This window comes from Carassius auratus, unplaced genomic scaffold, assembly GCF_003368295.1.
Source record: "Carassius auratus strain Wakin unplaced genomic scaffold, ASM336829v1 scaf_tig00002276, whole genome shotgun sequence".
Taxonomy (NCBI): Eukaryota; Metazoa; Chordata; class Actinopteri; order Cypriniformes; family Cyprinidae; genus Carassius; species Carassius auratus.
Genome location: NW_020523436.1, coordinates 305,805 through 312,583, shown reverse-complemented (window position 1 = coordinate 312,583; position 6,779 = coordinate 305,805).

The window sequence follows — 6,779 nt, the reverse complement described above, 5'->3', positions numbered from 1 at the left end:
CTGGGGCAGAAGGGGGGGGGGGCATGTTCGGGAGGGAGTTCAGCTTCCTGACAGCCTGGTGGATGAAGCTGTCCTTCTGGTCCTGGCCTGGAGACTCCGCAGTCTCCTCCCTGATGGCAGCAGACTGAAGAAGCTGTGTGATGGGTGGGTGGGATCACCTGTGATGCAGAGGGCTTTGCGGGTGAGACGGGTTCCATAAATGTCCTGGAGGGAGGGGAGAGAGACACCAATGATCTTCTCAGCTGCTCTCACTATGCGTTGCAGAGTCTTTCGGCAGGACGCGTTGCAGGCGCCATACCACAAAGTGATGCAGCTCGTCAGGATGCTCTCAATGGTGCCTCTGTAGAAGGTGTACATGATGGGGGCCGGGGCTCTGGCTCTCCTCAGTAAGAGGTGGTCTCGGTGTAATGTTCTTACACATCCCACATTCAGGTTTCAGGCGATACACAGGTAAGTTCTTTAGTAGTTCCACCACCAGGTAAGAAATTCCACTTGTCACTCAGTTTGTTCTTTCCAGTCAAGGCCAGATTTCTTATCAGCACATGATCTCCTACTGCCAAGGTCTGATGTTTCACTCGTTTGTCGTACAATCATTTGTTCCTTTTCTGACTTTTATGGGCAGTTTCAGTGGCTGTTAAGCTTTCTGTAAGTCTGACTTCATTCTCCCCACATACTGTCTATGGCTTCCAACTCCCTTTCCATCAGGTGAAGTCCCGAAACACACATCCACTGGCAGACGAGCCTCTCTTCTGAACAGAAGATAATATAGTGAGTACTCAGTCGCCTCTTTCTTAATACAGTTGTAAGCATGTACCAGTTTGTTAATATGTTGACACCATCTGTTTTTCTCTTTAGGATTTAGGGTACCAAGCATGGAAAGCAGTGTTCTTTTGAACCTTTCTGGCTGGTGGTCTACTTGTTGATGGTAGGGAGACGTTCTGGATTTTCTGATTCTCAGCATACTCAGTATCTCTTTTATGAGCCCACTCTCAAAATCTCACCCCTGATCGAAGTGGATACAGGAAGGTAAGCCATAGTGCACAAAGAATTTATCACAAAGTATCTTGGCCACAGACAGAGCTTTCTGGTCCTTGGTGGTGAACGCTTGGGCATAGCGAGTGAAATGGTCAGTTACGATGAGAACATTGCCAATACCTTTTGTATCAGGTTGGATTGAGAGGAAGTCAATGCACACCAAGTCAAACGGCCCACTGTTGGTCATGTGATTCAGTGGTGCAACTTTTTTAGGCAGTATCTTTCTCGTTACACATCGGCCACAGTTCTTAACATACTGCTCTATCTTTGCAGACATTTTAGGCTAACAGAAGCGATCCTTCAGGAGTTCAGTAGTTTTCTCTACTCCTAAATGGCCTGAGTCATCATGCAAGAAGTGTACTTCGGACCAGTACTTCTCTGGTAGGATGAGTTGTGTTTTCTCTCTACCACAGGAACATTTGGTGACTCTGTACCAGCAGTTGACTCATGATCTTTAACTTGGGTTCCCACTGTTGTTGTCACATAAATGAACACAAAATCCAATTGCAAGTATAAAAGTTTATTTGCCACAATGCAAAACAGCAGGGAACAAGAAAATAGAGCAGGTGAGCTGGTGAATCGTTGAGCTGGTGAGCTGGAGAGCTGTCTCTGTAACACAGAGACTATGAGGCACTGACCCGAACCAACCCAGAGAATATTCCTGGAAACAGGCGTGGAAGCACACTGGGCGATCTCCTCAGCTGAGAGCAAGAAGAGAGATCTGAGAACTGAGAGCAAGACCAGCATCGACAACTATGAACAACGATCTGACAACATGCAGTAACAACCACAAGACATATAAAGACAGGACAGAACCAGCATCAGGTGCAGCCAGTGTTAATTTTGACAGCAAATTCGGATTTAGTCTTAGTCTTTTGAATAACACACCATTTAGTTTTAGTCACATTTTAGTCATCTGAAATGTTTTAGTCTTAGTCTAGTTTTAGTCGACTAAATATCATAAGAGTTTTAGTCTTAGTCTAGTTTTTTTTAGTAGAACAAAGTCAACTTAGTTGACTTGACTAAATGTTTCCATCAGTCTGTTATGGAATGGTATTTATAAAATAAACATAAGGCCTGCTCTCAATGAAAAATATACATGTGTAACCCTCCTCCTCAATTTCACTTTTTAAGGATTTATCATGTGCATGGGGAAATGAATTGATGAGGGATTACTAGAATATAAAATCAGAATGTATACACAGAAAATAAAACCTTTGGGTATTTGACTCTGGCTAGAGTGTAGAGAGGCCTGGTTAGCTTAAATATAGCTATACTGCATTTGCTTTTGTTTTTTTTTCCTGTGAGCATAAAACTCCCATGCACATGCACTTAAACACTATAACCCTTATTTACCAAATAAATAAATAAATAAAAATAAAAGAATCACACCAATCGAACACAATTAAATATCAGACCACAAAGATTGAATGTTCAACTCAAAATGTATTTATATAAATTTTCAGAAACATGTGAATTTCCCTTTCAACAGGTCCTTATTATCAAATAAAATAACTGAACATTACCCCAGGGTTTTTTACTACTTATAAGGCTCAGTTTTGTGGTACCACAACGATGGCGCGCTTGTTGGAGCTCGGGTGAAATATTTCCAAAGGATATAGTCTTTACTCACAGTTCCTTGGTAACACAGGAAGATTACCAAACCGTTCTGTCCCGTGGTAAGATACGCAATGAAGCTGTCCTGAACCTCCGTCTCGTCCGTGTGCAAACACAAGACACCTCCGGAATCAGCGCGAATCATGAGCACATCTCTTACAGCAGCATGTATGGCCGCATCCGACGCACATGGCTTTGCAGTAACAGTTCGCACATGGCTATGGCGTTAGCTCTTCAGTAGAGTCTCTGTGCCGATTTTACCAGCTCCAAAACAAAGCTCACTCTCCCGTTTTAACAGGGTAACACAATGACAATAAATAAATAAATCCCCTGGCTCTTAACTTTGATTAACAGTAATCAATCGTGCAGAACTTGCCATTAGCTCATAGCTCTTTCCGTCTCTCCCGGATTCCTTAGTCCCGCCCCCTCCAAAATCCGGTAGGTTGCCAAACTGCTCTCTGGATGGCACTGATTGGATAATAAACAAACTGACACCTAGCCACCCAATGCAAAATAAAATGACAGAGGGTTCAAAGGTTAATCACAACAGAGGATATTTTAACCCCTTACAATTGTATAACTCAATAACAAATATGAATTAATATCAAATACTTGTAACAAACAAACAAATAAAAAAAATATTACACACCAAGAACAATTGAACTGGCCCAGTTCTGTTAACAGAACACAATAAACAATATGTAAATTTTGCAGGGTGCTACATTCTTCCCCCACAAAAATTTTTTTCATGCCCTCATGACATGTCTAACACCCTATATCTGGTACAAAAAAAACAAATTAACTTTTTTTTTTTTTTTCTCTCTAAAGATTGTGTCAGGCATATTATTAACAGTCCCTTTAACCTATCCACTTGTAAAGAAAACTTTTGTATCTCTTAATAGGAGATGGGACCTCTTTCTTGTCATTAATCTCAACTACGGTAGCACTATGTGTACCAACTGCCACTGATGTTGGGTTCCCTAGCAAGTCATAAGTTAGTCTGATTGGAGCTTTCTTTAGTCTTTGAGGTCGAGTTGTCTTGTCAGAGCTTTCTGTTACACTGTCTAGTCTCTCAGCTATTTCGTCTGATGTCTGTATTTCAGTGTCTCTTTCTCGATTCACTATTTCTTCAGTCACATTTTGTACCAAATGGTCATCCTCCTCCACTGCAGCAGGTTCTTCAGCTGTCTCATCTATTTCTGGGTTACTTGTCAAAACAGCCAGATCCAAATCCAGATCGAAAGGCTCACCATGATCAATGTTTTGAGATTCTGATCCTGGCAACTCTCGTGGTACATAATCATGCCATACACCCATCTCATCATCTTCAGAGTCAGATGTTGCCTCCATCTTATCATCCTGTTCAGGTGCTGGTAAGCAAGGAGAATCGTAATTCTCTTTTCTCTTTTCTTTGAGCCGTCTGCTTGCTCTCCTTCGTTTTGAGGGCTCCTTGTTGATCTCAGGCTGCAGCTGCACTTCCTTTCCTATCGGCAGAATGTGATTGCGGTGCAGTATCTTTTCAGCGCCATGTCCACTTTCTGGCTTCAGTTTGAACACGGGTAAGCCAGACAGTTGACTCTCCACAATGTAAGGAGTATCTTTCCACCGATCAGCAAGCTTGTGCTTTCCTTGTAAACCAAGGTTTCAGATCAAGACCCTGTCCCCGGAATCTAATGTACAGAAACGAACTCTCTGATCATAGCGTTTCTTGTTTCCTTCATTTTTCTTCTCTGCCATACTCCCAGCCAACTGATAGGCAGCCTGGAGCTCACGTTTCATGTTTTTGACATACCTCAAGTAGGATTTTGTGGAGGTGCCATCACTTGAGACGCCGAATGTCACGTCTACTGGCAGCCTGGCTTCCCGTCCAAACATTAGAAAATATGGAGAATAGCCGGTTGACTCATTCACTGTACAATTGTACGCATGTACAAGATGGCTGAGGTGTTTACTCCATTTACATTTGTCTTGTGTTTCCAAAGTTCCAAGCATGTCAAGAAGAGTTCTGTTAAAACGCTCAGGCTGTGGATCACCCTGAGGGTGGTAGGGAGTGGTTCTGGATTTTTTTATGCCAAGCATGCTCAACAGTTCATGGATAAGGCGACTTTCGAAATCCCTGCCTTGATCTGAGTGCACCCTTCTTGGCAAACCATAGTGGACAAAGTACTGTTCCCATAGAACCTTAGCGACAGTCGATGCCTTTTGATCCCTAGTTGCAAAAGCTTGAGCATATCTCGTGTGATGATCTGTAACTACGAGCACATTACAGATATTTCTGGAGTCAGGCTCAATCGTCAGAAAATCCATACAGACAAGATCCATCGGTCCATCACTGTTAAGATGGGACAACTCAGCAACTCTCTTAGGCAGCGTCTTTCTCTGAATACACCTTGGACAGCTCTTACAGTAGCTTTCAATCTGAACTTTCATGCGGGGCCAGTAAAACCTCTCTCGTATCAAGCCGTATGTCTTGTCAAACCCCAAATGGCCTGATTTGTCATGCAACGACTGGAGCACAGTTGTTCTGAACTCTTGTGGGAGCAACAGCTGCCGTCGAGCTGGTTTGTTTGGTGGATGGCTCGTTCTATACAACACAGAGTCTCTGACAATTAGCTTCTCCCACTCTTTTAACAACAGAGACGCATCAGGATGTTTCTCTTTGTTGGCATGATTGGCACTTCTCTGAATTATAGCACGCCACACTTCTCCAATGCACGGGTCTTTCTGCTGTGAATTTGAGATTTCTGCTGCGCTCAATTTGGGCAACTGCTGAGTATTCAGAAATGACAAGTTGCAATAAGCTCTGGGCACTGCATCTTTTGATAAGCCAATGATATCTACAGCTCTGCACTGGCGACAGTGAGGTACTCTGACTTTGGACATGTGACAGACAGCTTTGACTGTGGTGGCAAGCAGTGTCTCCTTCTCCTCATGAGAAGCATTGAGAATTGCATGAGGACGGCATGACAATGCATCCGCATCCACGTTCTGTTTTCCAGGCCGATACTTCAGACTAAAATCATATGTTGACAATTCTGCCAACCATCGATGCCCTGTAGCGTCCAATTTAGCTGTAGTTAAGACATACGTTAATGGATTGTTATCAGTATGAACCTCAAATTTGACTCCATAGAGATAATCATGCAACTTGTTGACAACAGCCCATTTCAAAGCCAGGAACTCAAGCTTATGCGTGGGATAGTTCTTTTCTGCTGGACAGAGGCTTCTGCTGACAAAAGCAACTGGGCGCAAACCTTCTCCCTGATCCTGATAGAGGACACCTCCCAATCCTTCTCTGCTTGCATCAACATGCAGTACATATGGCAGTTTTGGGTTGGCGATTGCCAGCACAGGTGCCTCTGTAAGACTTCTCTTCAAAGCCTCAAAAGCCTTCTCACAGTCCTTGTCCCACCTAGCCCCAAAAGTCTCAGAAGGATGGTACCAATCTTTTGTGGCTGTGACTACTTGTGCTTTCCTATGCTCTTTGATGTCTTTTTTTTTATCTGCCCCTTTCCCTCTCTTTCCAGCCACAATACAACCCTGAAGCAACTGGTTGAGCGGATAACAGACTCGGGAGAAATCTTTTACAAAACGTCTGTAATACCCACAGAAACCAAGCAAGGAACGAAGAGCAGTGATATTTTCTGGGCGTGGCCATGATTTCACAGCCTCAATCTTTGCCGGGTCTGTAGCAATGCCATTTCTAGACACAATGTGGCCAAGGTAGGTAACAGAAGAGCAGCAGAACTGACATTTATCCAATGATATCTTTAATTCTTCTTCCTTCAATCTGTCAAGGACTTTAAGAAGGCGCTGCTCATGTTCCTCTAACGTTCTCCCAAAAACGATCACGTCATCCAGATAAACCAGCACTTCCAGTAGGTTCATATCACCCACAGTCCTTTCCATAATTCGTTGAAATGTGGCAAGGGCCCCACAAATCCCCTGTGGCATTCGCTCAAACTGATAAAACCCTGCTGGGCAAATGAAGGCTGTCTTTTCTTTATCAGCAGCGGCTAAAGGGATCTGATAATAGCCACTTCTGAGGTCAAGCACACTAAACCACTGGCTACCACCTAGGCAGGACAAAGCATCTTCCACACGAGGGACTGTATACTGGTCCGTAA